The 23,398-nt window shown below is 38.0% G+C and overlaps 3 non-coding genes across 3 annotated transcripts; 1 reads left to right on the top strand and 2 right to left on the bottom strand.

Moving 5' to 3' along the window:
- The first annotated feature begins 19,325 nt into the window (after positions 1–19,325).
- trnas-gcu (transfer RNA serine (anticodon GCU)) lies at positions 19,326–19,407 on the top strand. The gene has a single exon. It is a non-coding gene; the product is annotated as a tRNA-Ser (tRNA).
- Positions 19,408–20,063: 656 nt separating this feature from the next.
- On the bottom strand, positions 20,064–20,204 carry LOC141378621 (U4 spliceosomal RNA). Its single transcript, XR_015514042.1, has one exon. It is a non-coding gene; the product is annotated as a U4 spliceosomal RNA (small nuclear RNA).
- A 1,950-nt stretch (positions 20,205–22,154) lies between these two features.
- LOC141378620 (U4 spliceosomal RNA) lies at positions 22,155–22,295 on the bottom strand. The gene has a single exon (XR_015514035.1). It is a non-coding gene; the product is annotated as a U4 spliceosomal RNA (small nuclear RNA).
- Between the last annotated feature and the right edge of the window lie 1,103 nt (positions 22,296–23,398).

Here is a 23,398-nt window from a genome sequence, read left to right as displayed (position 1 = left end):
GAAAACACATAATTCGAATTACTTATAAAAGTAAAGTAAGTAAATATTTAAGTAAATTTACAGCAATATGACTGCTATATTTAATCTAAAAACAGTAAACAATAGTAACATTGCAAACATGAAGGATCAACGTATGTAAGCAGCACGTTTATTGGGCAAAAAAATAAGCGTTAATAAAAGACAAAAATTGCAAAAATTAATTAAGAACAACTTATTGCCATTATATATTATGCTATCATGTCAATACAAAGTTATTGTATTCTGATTCTATAAGTATTAAGTAGTTGTTTACTTTAATTACTACACTATAAAAAATTATATGAACAATTAGTCAAGACAGCATATGTTTTTAGTTCATTCAACTTTTTAAACTAAGTTAATAATAAAGTTTTAGAAGTTGTGCAAGCTGTTTTAAGTCAGTTTAACACAATATAAGATTAATTTGATTCAGCTGAAACATTTAAGGCAACCATGAATTGTTTTACAGTGTAGTACTTGATTTTTTAAATCTGATTACGTTAACCAGATTACATATAATCCGTTATTTACTACACAGTTTTGTCAGTATATTGATAGGAAGACATTGAAGAAAAGCCAACGTTGATGTTAAATGAGCCTTCTGCCACCAGGAGGTGCTCGTCCCGCATTCTGTCGGATGGCGACATATTAAAAACCACCATCTGTGGTTTCAACTAACCACAAGGGTCAATCACAGTAATACCCGGGCATGGTGTACTACAGTCTCCACATATGAACTAACCACACCACTGATAATAAACCCTTAACATACCATTACATTCCATGAGGAGGAGCCAAAATCTAACTTTTACCAGAGTAATGTGTGTTTGCATCGGTGTATAAAATGTTTATGTAAATATTGTTTTTGATCATTTCAAGTCTGAAATATGGAATGTTTTATATTGACCCACTGACCTATTTTATTTTCTTATGCTCTTGTTTAAGGATACATATTTAGAAATAAAACATACAATAAAACATTTGACATTAAACATTTAACTGAAAACACATACTTATTATTATAAAATCCATAGAGTTGATAACAATTTGAAGTGCTTTCATGTTCCTATGCTTTCAAAGTAAGAAGCAAGCAGTTTAAGAATTCACTAAATGGTCTTTGCTGGTCATTTTTAACTGCATACTTGAAGCTATGTTTTCCCCACGAATGTGATTGATCCTAAATCAGCCAAAACTAACAAAAGGACGGACATAGTACACACATATTAAAGTTCAAACATTTCTAGACTCTGCAGCTGTTTGACCTAAATGGGCATTTGTTTTCACATATTATATAATCAGTTTGTATCTGTGCATGTGTTTTTGACATTTTGGTCTATTTGTCCTGTTTGGCAGGTATTTCTGAACATCTGTTTTGAACATTATATTATATAACCTCATCAGCAAGTAAAATATTTTATATAGACAAACATCTGCTAATATTTGCAGTGCATACTAATATTACTAATGACTAATATTAGCTTAAAGACTAAGATACACTACTTGAATTCAAAATCAGATTAGATTTTAGACACTACACTACATGACAAAAGTTATTTACAAAAGCTAGATTTTTCAGATGAATCATCTGTTGAGCTGCATCCCAATCACCACAAATACTGCAGAGACCTGGAACCTGCATGGACCGAAGATTATCATAGAAATCAGTCAAGTTTGGTGGAGGAAAAATCATGGTTTGGGGTTACATTCAGTATGGTAGCGTGTTACACGCATACTTGTAATTACATTACAAACCACAGGAGAGGACAAATTCTTCAGCATGATAGTGTTCCTCATACTTCAGTTTTCACATTAAACTGCCTGAAAGCAAAGAAGGTAACGGTGGTCCAGCATTACTGTTATTGAGCATGTTTGCGGTAAGATGGATGAGGCATTGAAGATGAATCCAAAGAATCTGATAATTCAAATAATACTGTACATTGTTTCTGTTAAGTGGCAAGACTTTTGTCTAAGCAAAGTCAGACCTTACTGTCCTTATTAAATACTTAAAAATCAAGGCTTGGTCATATTTTTCTTTGGTAAAGTAAGTGTAATCTAGAAGCATTTGCCTTTAAAATAAGCAGACTCGGACAGAAATTCAGGCATAAATGTGCACCGCTTGTTAGAAGAAGCAAGACTCAATAATCATGAAAACAACATGCTGGTTGAATTATCATACTTGTTTGTTATTGTTCAACTGGAGGGCATCAAAGTCTTGAAAATGGTTTATCTGTGAAATGTCAGCTCCAACAGCGAAAAATCTGCAGACTGACCTTTGTCAAGTAGTCAGAAAGATGTATTCCAGCCTTGATTTTTTTTTTGCCAAAAACCTAATAAAGGGCATTCATTTTAAACTAGGATTACATTCACCAAGAGGCTCAGATGTGCTTTCAGTTTTTTTGTACATCTATTTAAACTTGTAAGAAGACTTCACTGCCTTTATTTGCTGAAACAACAAAACATGTTTTTCAGAAATGAGCACTGAAAGAACAATGAAAGCTTTGTGAACAAAATGCATTACAGCAGAGTCACCCTTAGAGACACAAGCAGTTGTCACTGTCAGCAGCCATGTAGGTTGTGTTAGCAGATAGAGAATCACAGCTGGGCCTGCGGTCTCACAAAGCAAAGATGATCCTAATGATATGTATTGGAAAAACAGTTATTTATACATGCGGAATCGGTTAACAGATGTATTTGAGTTTATGTAACTGTGGTCATATTGGAAGACTTAAAATTCAATTGGTTAGCTGTGCACTGATTTAGATAACTTGATCTGATTTGGAGCTAAAAGGCAGCGTGTTTCTTCCCTGCAGCTAAATTCTAGTGTTAGCCCTGTGGTTATACATTATCTTCAGCTGTGGGAACTTTAAGATCTGCTATTTTAAGTCCCTGTTGTATCAGTTTCTTATGGTAATACACTGTCCATGCTGTACTGTTGACAAAACAATGTTAAAAACATTTTTACTGATCATTCCCAGCATTACTGACTTTGCACACAATTTGGCATGCACAAAACACCTAAATCATTCAGTCATATGATTTCAACAGCTAGTGACATCCATTCTCTATTCCCTATTCACTTCCCTGTTTGTTTTTCCTGGCTATCCATGTCATTTGTTTCCATTGGCAACAGTTTCCACCAGCACCACAATTTCCAATGCATTGATTTTCCTTCTATTGGCCTTTCTTGGTGTCCAGTTCTTGCACTCACATTATTGTGGAAAACAGGAGTTTCATGACTAATCTACCTTGGATTAATATTCTCTAGTGTTTTTTCCCTCTGGTTCAAAACCATTTCCTTTATCTCAATGCTAACTTTGAATGCACTAATGACAATCAAAGGTATGTTGTTGATAGATAACAACTGATAAAACATCTTGACCGTATATTTGTGTACATAAAGTTATCTGTCACCCTGAATTTTGGTTCCATGTTGTGGCTGATTATATGTATAGGGTAGGCTGCATTCAGCAGTTTTTCTTTTTTACCTTTACCAAAAGAGTACGTTATTACAGCTCAGATCAAGGTTTTGTGCCTAATTGTTTACTTTTTGATGCATGCGAATGAATCAGACCAGAAACGCAAGCTTGTGCGATAAGTTCAAGCTTGGTTAACGTCAAAACATGTCCTCTCTGGACAGAAATTTAAAACATGGACCAATCGCTCGCTTTTTTAATGTCTAATCTTGTTTCATCCCACCCCAAACTGTAGTATGACCGCAGCATTTTTCTGTGAGAACAACTGCCTATTTGTATGTTATGACTCAACGCCCGATTCACATGGGGTTTCAGCGACAACACTTAAGAGAGGGCATGTCTAAAGTTGGGACTTCCCAAATGGTCCGGGCAGCGTCAGCCAATTAAACTAGTCCGCACTCAGCTACTGTCTGAACTAGTGTATTTGTATTAAGCGATCTGATTGGCTCACACTTCCGTTGGCACCTGAAAAGTTGAGAAATTCCCAACTTCTGCAGCGTGTGGTCTGGGGCAGCCTTCGCACGGTTGCATAGCCCTCGCCGTGGCTGACGCGGGGGCTATGCGACTTTTAAAACAATCTAACTACCTGTTGTAAGGACATGTAGCACAAGCTCTGTGATTGGTCGGCTTGGTAGCTGTGCTAAGTGTGTGTGCTAAGCCGCAAGCCTGAGTCTCGTGAAGGATGAAGCTCCTTCTGATGTTTTGTTTACCTTATGATTAAAGTTGTTGCATGTCTGCCGGTTCCCGCCTCTGAATGGGCAAGTATTAGCTGTTTGTACACTAAGGTATCTTTCAGAAAAAAAACAAAACACCTGCGAAAAAACTCAACACAGAGTAACAGAACATAACCTAACCTACGGCCAGCAAGTGTTTCGGAAGTGTTATTGGAGAGCAACACAAACAGCACACAGAAGTATAAATCCATGATTAAGGCTTGTACAGTGGGTCATGGCAATAGCTCGAAGCAGAAGTATAAACCAGCCTTTACATAGTCTCGCAAAGCCAGACCTGCGACTGAGGCTAAAAGTCTGGGTACTTAGTGGCCTTGAATAATCAAGAACTGACCACAACGCTAATTGGCTAAACAACTAATTACCTTTCTTTTTGTGTTGCGTCATATTTATGAGTGTGAAAATGTCCATAAACAAACAGCCCAGACTAATTCATTCATGATTCTCTTTAAAAGTTTACAACAATGATGCATCTAAATTCTTAATGATGTGTCAGCAAGTCACAATGGAAATCAGTAGGACATATATGTAGGACATAAGACTCGTTTCCAGGCGGACTGCTTAAGATTGCTGCACAATTGACTTCTGGAAATGTTTCAACCAATCAGAGGATGACTGGGGATCTGCTGAAGTGTTTTCATAAAAGTGTGGCAAATGCATCAGACTTTTAGAAACAGGTATTTTGGCGGTGCTTGGGTCACGCTTTATTTTGATGGTCTGTTTTTAAGTTACATTGTATTAACATGCCAACTAATTCTCATTAGATTATATGTAGACTCTTAGGTTAGGGTTGGCGTTGGCGTTAGGGTGTAAGTTGACATGTACTTGCAAAGTTTCTTATTGTCAGTTAAATGTCTGTTGAAGGAGCAGTGTCAACGGATATTAAGCAGACAGTCTACTAATACTCAAATGGACCATCAAAATAAAGTGTTTCCGGTGCTTGTCATGAGGCTGAGACTATCCCCTACTTGAATACCCATTCATCATTACCAACTAAAATGTTATTAGACAATGCACTAGCAACTAATAATGCTATCTATTATAAGATTAAGTAATATCGTTGTTATTAAATGTCATCTTGTACACTGATAATGCTATAGAAAAAGTACAAACTTCTACATTTAATAAAAAAGTGTAGGCCAAAGTTAAAATAAAAAAGTAAATTCAGTATTTAATTAAAGCTTCTTAAACCTAAATCGTGTCCTTATCTTCAGCTTGGCATTATTTGGCAATGTTAAAATTAAAGAAAATGCTCCGTTACTTGACAAACAATGTTATTTTAACGTAACAAGTGCAATAAAAAAAAAATTACTTAAATCATATAAGTGAAATTTAAATAAAAAATTAACTGCTAAAAATTGTGAGAAACAAATTAAAAGTAAATTTTAATGTATTAGTTTGGATAGTGCTTTTTAATGTATTATTCCCACAAAATTATCAAATATTGCAAGTGAATAGGTTAATTATCAAAAGCTCAACTTGTTGTCTGCCTTAATAATTAGCTAAATATTTACTAAATGTATTTATGTTATTACTTCAATCACCATGACATGGCTTTCATCATTATTATTATGTAATAATATGCCATCAGGGTTAATGGTTTTGCTATCCACAATAAACTTTGAGGTCTGTTTGACAGTTCAGATAGTAGTGTCAGAAAACACAATTGAAGCAAGGGTAAGTAAGTAGTGCTCTCAGACTGAATGTGAGAATCTGAACTACTGACAGGTGCTGCAGTTTGACTAAACCAGACGGGACCCCAACAGCTGTCTACACACCACAGACCATTGCAAATCACCATTCATTTGGCCTTTAGTGTCAGTAATAATTCAAGCTGGTTAAGTTTAGTTCTTAATGGATCATACATTAACATGTCATTATCTGTGCATTATTTAACAGTGAATTCATGCATGTTAGAGCACCAACATTCATTGTGAAGTGTTACCCTAATTTCAAATATCAAATGATAAATGCAGCTAATTAATTTCTAAAGCAGCTCACAGTAGGTGTAACAGTCCCTCTAATGCTAAAGTGTGATGTATTTCTCAAGGATCAATCAAAGGACATGATAGGTGTATTTTACTCTCTCTCTCTCTCTCTCTCTCTCTCTCTCTCTCTCTCTCTCTCTCTCTCTTCTATTTTCTGGGTCACCTAGTGACCACACTCTGTCACAGTCAACAAGAGTGCTCATTTAATTTAGTGCTTTAATTGAGTTTATTGAGCTTATAATATAAAACCATGAATTATTTTATTTAAATCAGGTCATTGCATGAATCATCCAAGTGTGAAGTATCATTGGAATCTCTTTCAGAAAGATGTTTTTTTTCCAGCTGATGTACAATACAAACATTTACAGCTTGGAATAGAGTAAAATAAAATGAAAATTGAACAGAAAGTGTAAGTATTAAAAAGGCCAGATTATTTTACAAAAAAAAAGATGGAATCGAAAACAGACTATTTGTGTCATTAAATAGTTAAGTTGTAGTTTTGAGATTAAATGAGAACATATTTGTCAGAAATATATTCTCTATTAATAAATGTATTAGTAGGACTGCAAATAACATTTTACAATACATATTACAATGACATGACACATAGTAAAGAATTTAAAAAGTTTACGCTATAAAAAACCCCATAAAAACTGTAATTTTCTGGCAGCAGGAATGCCGGAAAATAGCCATAATAAAAATAAATAAATAAATAAAAATAAATAAATAAAATTGTCAGAATAAGAATGTACATAATCTGTAAAAAAATAAATAAAAATAAAAAAAACTGGACAATAATTAAGTAATATAACACTATAATTAAGTATAACTAAGTAATTTCTTGAACTATAATTACAAGTTATTACTGTCATTTTAAAGATTATTACTGTAATGATAAAGGTAATTACTGCCATTTTTACTGATTATTTCTGCAATTATACAGATTATTATTGTAATTATACAGGTTATTAATGTAATTATACAGATTAATTAATCCGGGAAAAGCTCGGGGTAGGGCCGCTACTCTACCACATTGAGAGAAGTCAGCTGAGGTGGTTCAGGCATCTGTTTCGAATGCCTCCTGGACACCTACCTAGAGAGGTGTTCCAGGCATGTCCCACTGGGAGGAGGCCTCGGTGAAGACCCTGGACATGCTGAAGGGGCTATGTCTCTCGGCTGGCGTGGGAACGCCTTAGGATTCCCCCCTGGAGGAGCTGGAGGTAGTGTCAGGGGAGAGGGAGGTCTGTGATGTGATTAATTAATGTGATTATAATGATTATTACTGTAATTATGCAAGTTATTATTGTAATTATACTGATTAATTTATGTACTGATCTAAATAATCCATAAAATGTTCCACTTTGATTATACCTTTAATCTTTATATGATCACTATCTTCAATAGTACAAAAAAAAATTTTTGAAAGAATTTTTGTTTCCTTAATTTTACAGGACTAATCTGTAAATATTAATGTTAAATTACATAATAAACTCTGAAAATACAGAAAATTTCTCTTAAAAAATGAAAAATAACATAATACTAAAATATGAGCAATAACTGCAATTTTAGTGTCAGAATTTTTAATTACAGGAAATATCTAATCAACAGGCATTTCACTGTATAATGAAAAAACTGAAACATTCTGGAAAAAGTACAGACAATTACCTGTAAAATAAAGTTTATTTCTTACTGTGCATAAAAAATACAACATGGACTTAATGTTAAAACAAACAAACGTCAACTCTGCAGTTGATTCAATATAAAATGACTCTTAGGACTAGGTCATTATTTTATGAACACATTAGATCAGCATTTACTTTTTAGTGGCTACTAAATCAGTGCATTATACTGCCATTAGACTGCTCTATTTCTTTCTGTGGTTACAGAAGCTAAAATATGCTCACCGTTGTGTATACACTGCAATGCTTTTTTAACAGTCAAGCCTTAATGCAGTGAACAGACCCAACAGTTTGTGCAAGTATTGACTTTATTCTGCAATGCAAAAGTAAGGTCTCTTCTGCAAAACTTTTAGGACTTCCGATTCATTTGAATATAGGAAAATGATGAGGAGTAACAAACAGCAATAAACAAACTATTCTACAAACAAGTGTGTTAATGACAATACATAAAGAAAGAGACAATTGGGACGTTAAGTTTCAAATGGCTATGTATGTGAAAGAATGAAGTCAATAGAAGACTAATACACCTATGAAATTTCCCCACAATTGTGTGTGTGTGTGTGTGTGTGTGTGTGTGTGTGTGTGTGTGTGTGTGTGTGTGTCAGGAGCAAGTGAGTAATAGTTTTACAGCCAAAGTCACATGCTCACCTGATAACCACTCCACTTTGTGTGTCAATTTATGGATCAGTTGATAGATTTTTTCCATTGATTTCTGCAATATGTTGTCTCTTATTTAACCATGAGCTTGTCTCTGTTTGTGAACCTGCATGTTTTCTTGAAGAGGTGTCTGCATGTGTGTGTCTGCATGAGTTTGCTGTGTGAGGCTACTGAAACATTGAAGCAGCTGAATGTGTTAATGGTGAATAATGAATTGTTCATGCCTCAACAGGCTTCCCTGACCCCACTCTTAATGACCTGGTCTGTCCATCTAGCTCTTTAAATAATGACCCAGTTCATTCCGTGAAAAAGTAAATTCATTAAAACTGGAACTTGTCTTTCATTTTCATAAATATTTGCATGATATACTGGACTTATTGAGTAGGTCTGTCAAAGTCTCTATTCAGTTTTCGGCAGGAAAAGTTCCTTTACATAAAAAGGTTATTGAACTATGCTGTTATTAACTAATTATATATAAATATACTGTGAGGCTTTTTTATGTATATATATATATATATATATATATATATATATATATATATATATATATATATATATATATATATATATATATATATATATATATATATATATATATAATTGATCTATACCAAATACTGTATGTATAAAGCACACTATGTCTATGCACAAGCACACACACAAAGTGAGCATATACACCCACAGTAGTAAGCAGCTATTGCTTCTAGTGCCTGGGGAGCAATTAAGAGTTAGGTGCCTTGCTCAGGGGCACCTCAGCTGGGTATCGGAGGTGGAGAGGGAGTGTTTCACTCCCCCCATCTTCAATACCTGCTGGGACCAGGAATTGAACCTACAGCCTTTTGATTGCAAGTCCAACTCCCTAAACATTATAGGCCATTACTTGGATTAGTATGTGTTTACAAATATATCATGCTGAACCTGCTTTTTTTGTTTTTTGTTTTGTTTTGGTTGTCTAACTAGAAATTTGATTTAGATTTACTTTAAAGGGCATCTATGATAAAAATCATCTTTTGTAAGCTGTTTTGACAGATCTGTGTGTAAGTTTAGTGTGTCCACAGTCATATTGGGGTGATATAAACACAATAAGTCTCTTTTTTAAATTTCCTGACCTTAAAATAGGATCCAAATTCCTCCTATTTTGAGGCTCACTGCAACGTAATGTAGGAGTGCAGTTTCCCTGCCCACTGTATTGATTGACAGCAGCGTATTAACATGTCTTCATATTAATGAGTATAATCATATCAATAAGACAGGACATGTGCAAAGCAACTGGAAATAAAAGATCCGTTCAGCTCACTGTAATCATCAACTATCATTAAATGTGATAAAGAATGTACAAGTTTAAATCAGTGATGGTTGTAATGAATTACAAGGATTTTACCATCCTTACTTCATCATCACAGCCGCATGTCTGTACAATTATAAAAGAAGACACTTCAATCCCAGTTTGTGGACATTAGGTTTATTTTGGTCATTAACATAATGAATATCTATACAGCAGTGTGTATTAACATGTATCATATTTGCAGGCAAAAACAGTGCAAAGTTAAATGCGCACGCAGTGTGTGTGAACTTTGTTACTACATTGTGTGACTCATTGTTCCCTTCCTGCTAACGAGCAGGGGGGAGAACAAAACCGAAAACCACCCAGCTATATAGAGTCCAGACAGGCTATAACAAGCTGTCTGTATAAACACACACACACACACACACACACACACACACACACACACACACACACACACACAGCACAAAGCTCGCTCTCTCATTCACACGCACACACACACACAGCAACAAACAAGCTAAATGCAGCATCACGCTGTCTCATTCACACACACACATACATACGCATGCTCGTTTGCTCGGGAGTCGGGAGCGATATTGTTAGACCGCCCGCTCCCATCCAAAATTAAACCAGTTACCGACCGCTCCCGTGCTTTATTCGGAAATGTATTCCCGCGCCACAGAAATCTGGTCGGATCTTGTGGCTCCTGCGGCTGTTCCTCTACCGTGAGGCTTTTTTGCTTGGCTGAACGTATTAGACTTATAAAAAGTGTATGATCATGTGTGTGAATGAGAGTGTATGGGTGTTTCCCACATGTATCATTAAGCTCTCTCAACTTTAACAAAAGTTAAGACAACTTCAATATTTTAGTTCACCAAACTTAAACCACGTCCATTTCACTTGATTACAAAGTCCTATCAACATAATCCTTGCCGTTTTTGAGCTGGTTTGTTTTGAGAGCAAGGTTCATGTTAACATAAGACTCTTGTTGATAAATTTGCACAGGAGAGCAGGTTGACTATTGGCTGATGGGGTGTATGTGGGTCATTTAACTGAGGGGAGAAGCCAAATGTTGTGGAAGCAGATGCTTGTAGTCAGACAACACACCACTGACCTTTCATCATAAATATAAAACCACCTCTGTCCATATAATACATTTAAAATATATTTTTGGTTTAAAATACAAAGACATAACACAGTCTTGACACATTGGGGCAGTACTTTCTGAACTTGAGTATTTTCCTGAACTTGTTCAGGGTTTGGAAATTGAGAGTGTGAAAGCCCAGAGTTTCAATTACAGGCACCATGTGTGTAATAAATTTATAAGGTGTTGTCAGGGGTCTTGTGCTTGAGCTTTGAGTTTGTCCTGGGTCATGTCCTCACACCGCTACTTCAGAGGAAAAAAATTATATGTGTATTTGTTGAATTAATTTCAGCATATTCATTCATTCATTTTCATGTCGGCTTAGTCCCTTTATTAATCCGGGCTACTGGGTTGATATTTAAAAAAGAGAAATATCAACCCAGTATGACTGTGGACACACATCATATGTTCATCATAGGTGCCTTTTAACATATTTTGTTTACTTGAAATAAACCTATGTAATTTCACCTACCAGCCGAAACAAGATTTTAATTTAGATTACATTTATTTACTGGAGTAATTGCATAGATATTATAAACACAAATAAAACCAATACAGATGTCTACTGCAAAATATTAGCAAAAAAACTATTTCACTCACAATAGAATCAAACTGACATGAACTTGGGTGTCAATTGCGCAACATGTCAGAGCACTATCCAAAAACAACACCATTGGCTCTAACATGTGTGTCTGCCTTTCTAATCTGACTGAAATGTTTACATTTTTTATATATAATAAAATGTTTTTATATAGATTATTTTATTTAAACTTTAACTATACAATTTGAGTTAGGGTTGTCTTGAGTTACGTTTCAAAGTGCTAATTATTGTTATTATATATATATATATATATATATATATATATATATATATACATATATATATATATATATATATATATATATATATATATATATATATATATATATATATATATATATATATATATAAAATTTAATTTATGCATTTGTAACCCCTTTTAAAATGTTATTCTTTAATAAAAAATAAAACCTCTGCCTATAAAGCTTAACCAATATAACCGTACTCCAGAATACTGAGCCTCAGATTAATCATAAATTTAGTAATCTGAAAATCGATTGGCAGATTAGTGGACTGCAACCATTAGGTGAAAACTTGTAAACAAACAATGTGTACGTGACTGCTGGGTCATGACTGAATACAGAAAAAAACATAGGAACCTGTGTGTCCCTATCAAATATGCTTAAACTCTAAAGGTAAGAAGGCATGTTCCCCTTTGGTCTGTATTTTGTGAGGGGGATGTTGGTGACAGCAGGAGCAGGGTGTTCTTGTAAAATATGTTCAAAGTTAAACGTTCGTAATGGGAGTTGTGGCCTAATGATAAGGGAGTTGGATTTGGTTCACATAACTTTAATGAGTAGCTTTTGGCTGTGTACAGTATGTATGTTTTGAAGAATTGAAAGTTTTTCTTTTGTATCTGGACTGTGGTGTGTCCAGCTCTCCTGTTGAACATGTGTAACATGCTTTACATGGGAAGCATTAGAGAATTGTTGTTGTAGAAAGGTTGTGGCCAATCAAACCCTACCTGGAGCATGCATATTAATGATCCTGTGTGGATCTTCAGAGTCTGTGTTCCCATTATAATTTACACTTACAAGGTTTGCATTAGCACAAGAAAACTATGATATAACCATTTCCATGTAGTTTTATTTATGTATTTTAACCCCTTTTAAATATTATTCTTTTTAATAAAAGCTTAAACATCTGTCTATAAAACTGGTTATTAAGCTTATTAATTGATTAGTTATGACAAGGTATATGATCATGATGATGATGATGATGATGATGAAGCCTTTATTTGTCACATACACTTTTACATGTAGCGAAATTGGATCCCCCCGACCATACACAAACATCACACATTTCAGGGAATACAGGTCAGACGAGAGGTAACTTTTAGAAAGAGGAAATAAGATACATTTGGGAAGAGGGAGGCGAAAAGAAATCCCCTCTCAGACTGTTCTTGAAATAGGGCAATGTGAGATCAGGGGCGGAAAAGCCCAAGCAACAAGCACATAAGCACATTACTTAACATGGCAACAGGGGATGTGGATATAGTCAGATGAAGGCGGCAGCCATCTGGTTCTGCAGCCAGGGGGCGCTGGTTACAGACTATCACCTACCCACACTGGTGTGGTGAAAGCACATAAAGGTTTGGGATGCGGGGGTAGGCAGTGATTGTCTATCTGTTGCTGTGTATGTGTGTGTGTAAGCCTGTAGAGTGTCTACAGGTGACGTTGGAGAAGGGAGCGCCTCGTATATTTAGATTTTTATTTTATGGCACCTTCAAAATAATGGTACCAAAAGAAGGCATGTGGTGTTGAGGAAAAACGAAACATTTTAATGATATAAAGAACCATACTGCACCTTTGTGGAATTCAAAGTTTCAGATTTCAAAGTTTCTGCATGTAACCATTTGTGTTAATAATGAACTTTTATTCTTTAGACTAGAGTGTAATAAACACTTTGGTATGTATATTATCAAAATGGCAACAGGAATTAAATAATACTTTTTATATGCATTTTATGCAGATCAGCTATCTAATAGACATCTAAACCTATAGCTTGGCTAAAACAAGACTAAACTTGGGCTGTCAGTGAAAATCAAGACATCTAAGAACAACCCAAAGCAAAATAATAGATTAGACAGACTTAATATGTGTAGCCATTCATTTCTGTTTATTTGATGACTAGTCTAGTTTTGGCCTGTTCTTAGGCATCTATTAGATTTTTACTGACAGACCAAATTTACCCTTGTTTTAGTCAAGACGACTAGGTTTAGACGTCTATTAGACATCTTTCAATAGCAAAAAATTGCTTGTTGGATCTCCTCAAATTTACCTGAAAGAGGCAAATTGACAGCTACACTTGATTTTATAGTATTTACTTGATGTGTCCTGCATATACTTATCTAAGAAAGTACTAGCATATAACGTCCCAGCAAACAATTTAGTGTTTCTTAGACATCTAATAGACATCTAAACGTAGACAGCTTGGCTAAAACAAGTCTAAACTTGGGCTTTCAGTAAAAATCTAATAGACATCTAAAAATAGCCTAAAACTAGTGGTCAAGTAGTCAGATTAGACAGATTTTATATGAGTAGTCATTTTTTTCTGTTAATTTGATGACTAGTTTTAGTCTATTCTTAGACGTGACGTCTATTTGATTTTCACTGACAGCCTAAATTTAGCCTTGTTTTAGCCAAGATGACTATGTTTAGATGTCTATTAGACATCTTTTATAAACAAAGAATGCTTGCTGAGTCTTCTCAAATTCACCTGAAAGAGGCAAACTAATGGCTGCACTATATTTATAGTATTTGTATTTGATGTGTACTGCATATACTTATCTAAGAAAGTACTAGGTTATAAGGTACTGCATGGGTTAGGTTTGGGTTTAGCAGTAGATTTAAGGACTTAAAATAAACCCTTCAAAGGATTTAACCTCTGAACTGTGAGCAGGTCTTGTTTCTGGTCAGCTGGGTCAGATTCATAGTTGCTGTGAACTCAAGCAGAAAAAATGCAGTTGCCTAACAACAGAAAAAAACAAGTCACTATTTCAGTGTGTACTTACGTAAAAGTACTGGAACTATAAAAGGGCTTTGTAAAAGGGATTTGTAAAATCATATTTACAAATGTGAAGCTGTATTTTGTGTTTTAGAAAGAAGAATTTGTCATAAGGTCTCAGTTATCAGAATCAATGTCAATTGATGAAGCAGCAAGTTCAGATTACTTTAAAGTCCACGTGATCAGGAAGTTGCTGATTAGGAATATTGTGGCTAAATCCATTAAGTTGACGTCAACAGAGAAGGATCCCCCCCCCCCCCCCCCCCCCAAACACAAATGCATTAGTCAGATTACCAAAACAAACATTTTTTGTCATTGGATTTACTGGCCTGAAAATGAAAAATATGTGCTAGCAAAAAAAGAGGTATATTTGGTAACACTACTTTGATGGTCCATTTGATTATTAGTAGACTGTTTAATATCTGTTGGTACTGCTGCTAAACAGACATTTTAAAGTGCCCCTATTGTGAGATTTTGAAAATGACCTTCCATGTAGTGGGACCTTCCAGGGGTGTACGATGTCCTGCAGATTTTAGCTCTAACTTGCCTCAACACACCTGCAAGGATGTTTAGAAAGTTTAGTAGAAGCTTGATTAGCCCAGGTGGGTGTTATTGGCATTGAAACTAAACTTTGCAGGACACCTGCCCTCCAGGACCGAGTTTGGACATGCCTGATGAAGTGTGTAACACAGCTCTAAGTGAAGTGAAATATCTTAATAAGGCTTAAATCTGAAAGTGGACAGTTGTTAAAAATGTGAGGGAAAGGAATGCTTAAGCAATCTACACGATTACAATGGGCGATTCATTCGTTTGTTAAAGGAAAGATCAGAAAAGACTACTGATGTATGAGACTTGTAAGACTTATGGACAGACAATACACAAGGGGTGCGTGCAAAATAAGGCCAGTTTATTAGGCACAAAGTCAAACAAAGGCAGGCTGCTTTACGCTGAGGAGGAACGCTGGTGAGTGCTACAACCTCCCGGCTAGGAAAGTGATTGTTGGGCAAAGCAGAGTCCAGGTAAGCCCTCAGAACATATAACACTTCACACAAGAGGTGCCACAGCAATGATTGCAAATAGAAATGATCTACAGCTGAGAAGGGAGAAGAGCTCCAAAATGAAAGATAATTAATGAAATCAGACCTGGCCCATGACACATTTCATAAGTCTAAGTAAAATACTGTCTCGTTGTTTTCTCTGGCTTGCAAATTTTGTGTTTAATTGTGTTTTGTTACTTGTAACCGCTTGTACTGTGTCAGGTTACCTCTTTATACTCCCATATCGCATCTAATGCAATGTTGAAAACACGACGCATGCTGCTTTGTTTACAGATTTAAATGATTTCTCAAATCAAATGGTTCTCAAATCAAACCAGAAGCTAAACCTTTAGTCCGTAGCAGACCGCACAGCTGAGATGCCGTGATCATGTGTGATCTTTCTGTGTCCGTTTATATCCGTAATGGTAATTAATTCAAAATAAATAACTTCCGCTTTAAACTGAACGCTTCGTAACACAAATACTATAAATATCAAATATACATATAATAAAGAAGAGAAAGAGAAAAAAAGTATATAAACAATATAAACATATTGCAGAAAAAGACACAATATCATAGACACCATATCAAAGTTATTAACATAAATCATGTGTTGAACACAGAAATCAAAAATAAATGAATGAAGGCAAAACTAAACGAGTTGAATATGACTTACATGAGCGTGACTGAAAAGTACTTTGATCAATGTCTTACATCTGTTCTTTTGGTACTTGCCGACTGTTTGTAAATTCAAGACTTCGTTTCCTAACTTAAAACTATGTACACTAGATTTTTGATTAATAATTTGCTTAGCTGAGGACTTCCTTCATTAAAAGTGTTAAAATCGTTATTGAAAACAGAAGTCTAATATCATCAACAGTGGACATTTCGATAGTGTCTCTTTCGAACAAGATGGACATGACTGAAGTTTAATCTTTTTATTACCTGTGTCAATTTGAGCGTCAACTAACGAATGGGGGGAACTAATGCATGCAGCACCTTCACAGAGAGAGCAAGTGCAGCGAAAGCAGAGGGAGTGCACAAGGGAGCAATTGCACGGGACACCTAAAGCATATGAGAGAGGCATTCCTCTGCCTTTGAGCCCTTAACTGTGTCATTAAGTTTGACATGTTTCCCCCTTACATGCAACTTTTGTAAAGACAGTTGCTGTGTAGGAATCCTTGCTTGTAAAATATGCTTTAGAATGCTTAGTTTAAGCAAACTGGATGAACATGATCACGTGTGTAGATCTTCGAGTGTAGTTCTCACTCACCGAAAACCAGGCTGAATGCACTTTACTACGTTGCATGCGTCTGTTCCCTAGAGACAATAACAAACGCCTGATTTTGCCTGTCCGTATTCCTCAAAGTTGTTAAGAATTGAACGTTTAGTGATGGTGTGACACAACGCCTATGTGTGCATTTTTTCATGCACCCCTTTGATGCTTCTTATGTCCTTGCCGCGGCACCAAAATTAGGCACCGAAATTCGGTACCCAACCCTACTGCTAATCCATTGTGCTCTGCATGCGTGGGTTCAAATCCCATCCTTGTCGTTTAATTGCTTTGGCGTTTTAGAGAGCTCTGTGCTTCCGTGGAATGTATTTTACTCGCACCCTCTAAGCGTTTTAAAGGAGTTGGCTGCAAAATTTAATGTCAACTTTAGCAAAAATATCTGCAAATAAATGCACATATGCCACAGCCGAGCCCACATCAGTAATGAGGATAAATACATGTCGAGCTGGCTGAGTGGTTAAGGTGATGGACTGCTAATCCGTTGTGCTCTGTGCGCGTGGGTTTGAATCCCATCCTTGTCGTTCATTTAGGAGAGCCTTGTGCTTCTGTTGAAGGTATCTAACTCGCACCATCTTTGTGCTTCGAAGCATGTTTCAGCAAAATTGAAAGTCATCCTAAAGAAAATAGTTGCAGAAAAATGCAAGTATGTGCCACAGTCTAGCTTCCATCAGAAAAATAGAAACATATTTGATGAGGTGACCGAGTGGTTAAGGTGTTGGACTACTGATCAATTGTGTTCTGCATGCGTGGGTTCAAATCCCATCCTTGTTGTTCAATTCCTTTGGTGTTTGTGAGAGCCCGGTGCTGCTATAAGATGTTAACTACTTCCACCCTCTTAGCCCTATAGAGAATGTAAAGGTAAAAGTTAATCCAGCCTCCGGCAGGGATGGACAGCTAATCCACTGTGCTATGCAGGCATGGGTTCGAATCCCATCCTCATCGTTCAATTAATAAGAGACCCTGGTGCTTCCACTGAAGGTTTCTGACACACTCTGCTAACATTCTGAAGATTGTTACGGTACAGGTTCATCCTACTCACTGCATGATAGGAACTCACCTCTGACGCAAATTGTAGCACTTAAAAGAAACAGAAACTGTGTTTCAATGCATCTAAGTGATAAATTAGGGATAATTTTAAGACCACAATGTTCTCACCTCATTTACATCTCATAAACTACGATATTGCCGCTGCAAAAGAATACCAATCTCAACAATGAACTCTTCTATCTACCAATCTGGACATGAAACGACAAGGTGGTATCAAACTTTAAACTGCTAGCCATCAGCCTTCTGGCACCAATGAGTGCATGCTGTGTCAGTAGAACAGGTTGTTGAAAAGCCTAAAAAGAATTACTTATACACTGTTTCATTTTAACTTAAAGAAAAGTTTACACTACTTTTGTGAATCTGGGAGAAGAGAACTGTGGGTAATGTGGTAAAGGGGGCGGAGTCACAACGCTGAACGGCCGAGAAAATGGCTGAGATTGGGATGCATTTACTGGGCTGTGCAGGGATTGGGGTAAAATAATGAAGCATGCAAGGGCACTGAAATCATATTTGCACACAAATCCAGGGTCAGCTATGCTGCCGTTTTTAGACTCAGGCATTTTGTCTAGTTTCTCTCCAACAAAACCGGAAGAAACACATTGAAGTCAATGTTGAACAATAACTATGGGGCACTGATTCGAGCTATTGAAAAGCTCCTTATGACAAGCTTTAGCTGCATCTTTTTCGTAAGAACCCCCAAGAAACAACAAAGTCCAACTTCCTGCACAACAAGCAGGTAACCTGAGACGAGGTGGCTGAGTGGCTAGGGTAAAAGACTGCTAATCCCTGGTGCTCTGCTCGCGCGGGTTTGAGTCCCATCCTTGTTGCTCGTCCAACTAAAAGTTAAACCTTCCTCTGGCACAAAGTTGTGCTTACGCATGATGAGGTGGCCGAGTGCTAAGGTTAGTACGCTGTACTCTGCAAGCTTAAATCCCATCCTCGTTGTTTTGGGAGAGGCCACTGCTTCTGTCTAAGGTTTCTTACTTGCACCTCTTAGCGTCTTAAAGGACGTTATGGCAAAAACTTTATGTAATATGTAGCGAAATTAGCGGCAAAAACATACGTACACGCCACAGTCCAGCCTCCATCAGGAAAGCGTATGTATGCGAGAGGAGGGAGCCGAGTGGATAAGGCGATGGCCTGCTAATCCATTGTGCTCTGCATGTGTGCGGTTTAATCCCGTCGTCGTTGTTCATTCAAGAGAGCCCAGTGCTTCCGTGGAAGGTTTCTTACTCTCACCCTCTTAGTGCTTCGAAGCATGTTATGGCAAAATTGAAAGTCATTTGGCCGAAATTAGTTGCAGAAACATACATAAACAAATATGTGCCACAGTCTAGCCTCCCTCAGAAAGGTGGGAACATATGTGACGAGGTGGCCGAGTGGTTAAGGCGATGGACTGCTAATCCATTGTGTTCTGCACGCGTGGGTTCGAATCCCATCCTCGTCGTTTGTTTAGGAGAGGCCGGGGCTTTCATGGAAGGTATCTTACTCGCACCATCTTCGTGCTTGTTATGGCAAATTGGAAAGTCATCTACCGAAGATGGTTGCAGGAACATACATAAATAATTATGTGCCACAGTCCAGGCTCCATCAGGAAAGTGGGAGCCTACGTGACGAGGTGGTCGAGTGGTTAAGGCGATGGACTGCTAACTTATTGTGCTCTGCACGCGTGGGTTCAAATCCCATCCTTGACGTTCAATTGAGAGAGCCAAGTGCTTTCGTGGAAGATGTTTTACTCTCACCCTCTTAGCGTTTTGAAGGAGGTTGTTGCAAGATTTAATTTCATATTTACCAAAAATAGTTGCAAATGCTTACATACATGCCACAGCACAGCCCCCACCAGGAAACTGGGTAAATTCATGACGAGGTTGCCAAGCGGTTAAGGGGATGGACTGCTAATCCATGCGTGGGTTCAATCCCATCCTCGTCGTTCAATTTTTCAGAGAGCCTGGTGCTTCCGCTGAAGTTTTCTGACAACATTCTGAAGATTGTCATGGTTCAGGTGAATCCAACCTGCTGCATGTTTAGTGAAACAACTCTGGCGCAAATTGCAGCATGTTCAAGATCCAGACACTCAGCTATTCTTTTGAACAGAACATAAAGCCTTCTAGGAGGCTGTCAAAAACTGCCAGAGCTGACTGTATTTCAAGCCATCTCGGCGGGGTATTGGGTAAAGTTTGCAACCAGCAATGATCACGCCTCGGCTAGGCCTCATAGGCTATGATATTGCCTCTGCGAAAGAATACCAATCTAAACAATGAACTCTTATATCTACCAATCTGGACATGAAACGACAAGGTGGTATCAAACTTTAAACTGCTAGCCATCAGCCTTCTGGCACCAATGAGTGCATGCTGTGTCAGTAGAACAGGTTGTTGAAAAGCCTAAAAAGAATTACTTATACACTGTTTCATTTTAACTTAAAGAAAAGTTTACACTACTTTTGTGAATCTGGGAGAAGAGAACTGTGGGTAATGTGGTAAAGGGGGCGGAGTCACAACGCTGAACGGCCGAGAAAATGGCTGAGATTGGGATGCATTTACTGGGCTGTGCAGGGATTGGGGTAAAATAATGAAGCATGCAAGGGCACTGAAATCATATTTGCACACAAATCCAGGGTCAGCTATGCTGCCGTTTTTAGACTCAGGCATTTTGTCTAGTTTCTCTCCAACAAAACCGGAAGAAACACATTGAAGTCAATGTTGAACAATAACTATGGGGCAATGATTCGAGCTATTGAAAAGCTCCTTATGACAAGCTTTAGCTGCATCTTTTTCGTAAGAACCCCCAAGAAACAACAAAGTCCAACTTCCTGCACAACAAGCAGGTAACCTGAGACGAGGTGGCTGAGTGGCTAGGGTAAAAGACTGCTAATCCCTGGTGCTCTGCTCGCGCGGGTTTGAGTCCCATCCTTGTTGCTCGTCCAACTAAAAGTTAAACCTTCCTCTGGCACAAAGTTGTGCTTACGCATGATGAGGTGGCCGAGTGCTTAGGTTAGTACGCTGTACTCTGCAAGCTTAAATCCCATCCTCGTTGTTTTGGGAGAGGCCACTGCTTCTGTCTAAGGTTTCTTACTTGCACCTCTTAGCGTCTTAAAGGACGTTATGGCAAAAACTTTATGTAATATGTAGCGAAATTAGCGGCAAAAACATACGTACACGCCACAGTCCAGCCTCCATCAGGAAAGCGTATGTATGCGAGAGGAGGGAGCCGAGTGGATAAGGCGATGGCCTGCTAATCCATTGTGCTCTGCATGTGTGCGGTTTAATCCCGTCGTCGTTGTTCATTCAAGAGAGCCCAGTGCTTCCGTGGAAGGTTTCTTACTCTCACCCTCTTAGTGCTTCGAAGCATGTTATGGCAAAATTGAAAGTCATTTGGCCGAAATTAGTTGCAGAAACATACATAAACAAATATGTGCCACAGTCTAGCCTCCCTCAGAAAGGTGGGAACATATGTGACGAGGTGGCCGAGTGGTTAAGGCGATGGACTGCTAATCCATTGTGTTCTGCACGCGTGTGTTCGAATCCCATCCTCGTCGTTTGTTTAGGAGAGGCCGGGGCTTTCATGGAAGGTATCTTACTCGCACCATCTTCGTGCTTGTTATGGCAAATTGGAAAGTCATCTACCGAAGATGGTTGCAGGAACATACATAAATAATTATGTGCCACAGTCCAGGCTCCATCAGGAAAGTGGGAGCCTACGTGACGAGGTGGTCGAGTGGTTAAGGCGATGGACTGCTAACTTATTGTGCTCTGCACGCGTGGGTTCAAATCCCATCCTTGACGTTCAATTGAGAGAGCCAAGTGCTTTCGTGGAAGATGTTTTACTCTCACCCTCTTAGCGTTTTGAAGGAGGTTGTTGCAAGATTTAATTTCATATTTACCAAAAATAGTTGCAAATGCTTACATACATGCCACAGCACAGCCCCCACCAGGAAACTGGGTAAATTCATGACGAGGTTGCCAAGCGGTTAAGGGGATGGACTGCTAATCCACGCGTGGGTTCAATCCCATCCTCGTCGTTCAATTTTTCAGAGAGCCTGGTGCTTCCGCTGAAGTTTTCTGACAACATTCTGAAGATTGTCATGGTTCAGGTGAATCCAACCTGCTGCATGTTTAGTGAAACAACTCTGGCGCAAATTGCAGCATGTTCAAGATCCAGACACTCAGCTATTCTTTTGAACAGAACATAGAGCCTTCTAGGAGGCTGTCAAAAATTGCCAGAGCTGACTGTATTTCAAGCCATCTCGGCGGGGTATAGGGTAAAGTTTTCAACCAGCAATGATCACGCCTCTGCTAGGCCTCATAGGCTATGATATTGCCTCTGCGAAAGAATACCAATCTAAACAATGAACTCTTATATCTACCAATCTGGACATGAAACGACAAGGTGGTATCAAACTTTAAACTGCTAGCCATCAGCCTTCTGGCACCAATGAGTGCATGCTGTGTCAGTGGAACAGGTTGTTGAAAAGCCTAAAAGGAATTACTTATACACTGTTTCATTTTAACTTAAAGAAAAGTTTACACTACTTTTGTGAATCTGGGAGAAGAGAACTGTGGGTAATGTGGTAAAGGGGGCGGAGTCACAACGCTGAACGTCCGAGAAAAGGGCTGAGATTGGGATGCATTTACTGGGCTGTGCAGGGATTGGGGTAAAATAATGAAGCATGCAAGGGCACTGAAATCATATTTGCACACAAATCCAGGGTCAGCTATGCTGCCGTTTTTAGACTCAGGCATTTTGTCTAGTTTCTCTCCAACAAATCCGGAAGAAACACATTGAAGTCAATGTTGAACAATAACTATGGGGCACTGATTCGAGCTATTGAAAAGCTCCTTATGACAAGCTTTAGCTGCATCTTTTTCGTAAGAACCCCCAAGAAACAACAAAGTCCAACTTCCTGCACAACAAGCAGGTAACCTGAGACGAGGTGGCTGAGTGGCTAGGGTAAAAGACTGCTAATCCCTGGTGCTCTGCTCGCGCGGGTTTGAGTCCCATCCTTGTTGCTCGTCCAACTAAAAGTTAAACCTTCCTCTGGCACAAAGTTGTGCTTACGCATGATGAGGTGGCCGAGTGCTAAGGTTAGTACGCTGTACTCTGCAAGCTTAAATCCCATCCTCGTTGTTTTGGGAGAGGCCACTGCTTCTGTCTAAGGTTTCTTACTTGCACCTCTTAGCGTCTTAAAGGACGTTATGGCAAAAACTTTATGTAATATGTAGCGAAATTAGCGGCAAAAACATACGTACACGCCACAGTCCAGCCTCCATCAGGAAAGCGTATGTATGCGAGAGGAGGGAGCCGAGTGGATAAGGCGATGGCCTGCTAATCCATTGTGCTCTGCATGTGTGCGGTTTAATCCCGTCGTCGTTGTTCATTCAAGAGAGCCCAGTGCTTCCGTGGAAGGTTTCTTACTCTCACCCTCTTAGTGCTTCGAA

The sequence above is a fragment of the Danio rerio genome, chromosome 17, assembly GCF_052040795.2.
Source record: "Danio rerio strain M-AB ecotype USA chromosome 17, GRCz13ab, whole genome shotgun sequence".
NCBI classification, from domain to species: domain Eukaryota; kingdom Metazoa; phylum Chordata; class Actinopteri; order Cypriniformes; family Danionidae; genus Danio; species Danio rerio.
Note: the sequence above shows the minus strand (reverse complement) of the source record. Positions and strands in the feature narration are given on the sequence as shown.